At 46.3% G+C, this 2774-nt stretch overlaps 1 non-coding gene across 1 annotated transcript; it reads right to left on the bottom strand.

Annotated features, from left to right (window-relative positions):
• Positions 1-2701: 2701 nt before the first annotated feature.
• On the bottom strand, positions 2702-2774 carry TRNAE-UUC (transfer RNA glutamic acid (anticodon UUC)). The gene has a single exon. It is a non-coding gene; the product is annotated as a tRNA-Glu (tRNA).

Genomic DNA, 2774 nt, shown 5'->3' with positions numbered 1-2774 from the left:
GAAGTGGAGTGGAAGCGGAGGTTGGGCTCCACCTCACAAGTTCCACCACCCTATTCAGTCTCAGGGGGACTGGCCCTGGTGGTAGCCGCCCCTCTCCCTCTCAGCCAATGGCCTTGCTTCCCATGTCAAGGTGGAGATAGACTCCATCAGAGAAAGAACTGTGTGAATTCCAACACCACCTCCACCTGCTTCGGTGCCCGCCCACCCTGCCTTCCCAACTGATCCTAGGAATGAGCCCATGTCCCCTCGTTGCCTGGATCCCCCCTTTGTTCCTCCCCAACCCTTGACACTTTCCTGCATTTTCAAGTCCCCCTTGCCAGTTGCACCATTCCCAACTGCATGAAACATGCTGCAATATTGTCTATTTCAAAAAAAAAAAAAAAAAGCACAATCCCCGTCTCCTTGACCCCGCACGATGCCCTTCCCTTCCAGCCACTGCTCTATTTCCGTCTTTTATAGCAAAACTTCCTCCAAGGGGTTGATCGGGGTTTGCGCCCCATTCCTCCCCGCCCCCCACCCCGCCTCTCTGGTAGCCACTCCTGTGGGTTTCATCCCTCCACCGGCCCCTCTGACCCGCACCTTACCAAATCCAGTGGCTTGTTCTCAGCACTTCTCCTATTTGACTGCTCAGCTTTTTTGTTTGTTTTGTTTTGTTTTTTGAAATATACATACTGTAAATTCACCTTTTTAAAATAATTTTTATTAACGTATAGTTGATCTACAATGCTGTGTTTAATTTCTGCTGTACAGCAAAGTGACTCAGCTACATACATATATATATACTTTTTCATATTCTCCTCCACCATGGTTTATCACAGGGTATATATTTTTTAATATTTATTTATTTGGTTGCACCTGGTCTTAGTTGCGGCACGTGGACTCCTTAGTTGTGGCATGTGAACTCTTAGTTGCGGCATGCGAACTCTTAGTTGTGGCATGCATGTGGGATCCAGTTCCCTGACCCGATATCGAACTGCTGGCCCTTTGCATCAGGAGCATAGAGTCTTAATCACTGCGCCACCAGGGAAGTCCCTATCACAGGATATTGAATATAGTTCCCTGAGCTACAGAGTAGGACCCTGTTGCCCCTCCATCTCATTGTAATAGTTTGCATCCGCTAACCCCAAACTCCCAGTCCTTCCCTCCCCCACCCCCTCCCCCTTGGCAACTACAAGTCTGTTCTCTATGTCTGTGAGTCAGCTTTTGCTTTGTAGATATGTTCATTTGCATCATATTTTAGATTCCACATATAAGTGATATCATGATACTTGTCTTTCCCTGTCTGACTTACTTCGCTTAGTATGATAATCTCTAGGTCCATCCATGTTGCAGCAAATGGCATTATTTCATTCTTTGTATTGGCTGGGTAGTATTCCATTGTATATATATACCACATAAAATTCACCTTTTTTTTTAACCGGGGATCGAAGCCGGGCCCCTGCAGTGAAAGTGCTGAGTCCTAACCATTGGACCACTAGGGAATTCCCCAAATTCACCTTTTTAAAAAAATTTTTTTTATTGATTGATTGATTGATTTTTGGCTGCGTTGGGTCTTCATTGCTGTGCGCGGACTTTCTCTAGTTGCAGAGAGAGGGGGCTACACTTCGTTGTGGTGCATGGGCTTCTTATTGCTGTGGCTTCTCTTGTTGCGGAGCATTGGCTCTAGGCGCGTGGGCTTCAGTAGTTACAGCACATGGGCTCAGTAGTTGTGGCTCACGGCTCTAGAGCGCAGGCTCAGTATTTGTGGCGCACGGGCTTAGTTGCTCCGTGGCATGTGGGATCTTCCTGAACCAGGGATCGAACCCATGTCCCCTGCATTGGCAGGCAGATTCTTAACCACTGCGCCGCCAGGGAAGTCTCCCAAATTCACCTTTTTAAAGTGAGTGATTCAGTCGTTTTTCATATAGTCACTAGATTGTGCAACCATCATCACTATCCAGCTCCAGAACATTTTCATCGGCCGAAAAAGGAAACCCTGTGTGTGTTAAACAGTGACTCCCCATTCCTCCCCCATCAACCCAGCCCCTGACAACCACTAATGCACTTTCTGTATCTAGGGAGTTGCCTATTCTAGATATTTTCTATACTACATGGAATCATACATTCTGTGGCTTCTTGTGTCTGGCTTCTTTCACTTGACATAATGTTTTTAAGGTTCATCCATGTCGTAGAACGCATCAGAACTTCATTCCTTCCTTTTTAATTTTTTTTTTTTTTTTTCTAATGTGCTGGCATGTGTGATCTTAGTTCCTGGACCAGGGATTGAACCAGTGCCCCCTGCAGTGGAAGTGCAGAGTCCTAACCACTGGACTGCCAGGTAATTCCCAGAACTTCATTCCTTTCAATGGCTGGATAATACTCTCTTGTATGGATATACCAGATTTTGCTTATCCATTCATCAGTTGATAAATATTTGGGCTTCAGAAGCATTTTTGTCAGACGATGGGAGTATAAGGTGCATATACTAAAATTCACCCTTTTTAGTGGACACTTCCATTAGCTTTGAAAGGGCAGAAGGTCAGATAACCACCCTCACAATGGAGATATGGAAGAATTCCATCACCCCTCAAAAGTTCCCTCATGCTCCGCTTTGACTGAGCCCCCAGCTCACTCCCAGCCCCTGGAAACCCCTGATCTGTCCTCAGTCACTTGGCTTTTTTTTTTTTTTTTTGGCCTCGCCACACATCTTGCAGTATCTTAGTTCCCTGACTGGGGATTGAACCCAGGCCCTTGGCAGTGAAAGTGCAGAGTCCTAACCACTGGACCACCAGGGA

The sequence above is a fragment of the Mesoplodon densirostris genome, chromosome 19 (genome assembly GCF_025265405.1).
Source record: "Mesoplodon densirostris isolate mMesDen1 chromosome 19, mMesDen1 primary haplotype, whole genome shotgun sequence".
Lineage (NCBI taxonomy): Eukaryota > Metazoa > Chordata > Mammalia > Artiodactyla > Ziphiidae > Mesoplodon > Mesoplodon densirostris.
This window is presented reverse-complemented; position numbering and strand designations above follow the sequence as displayed.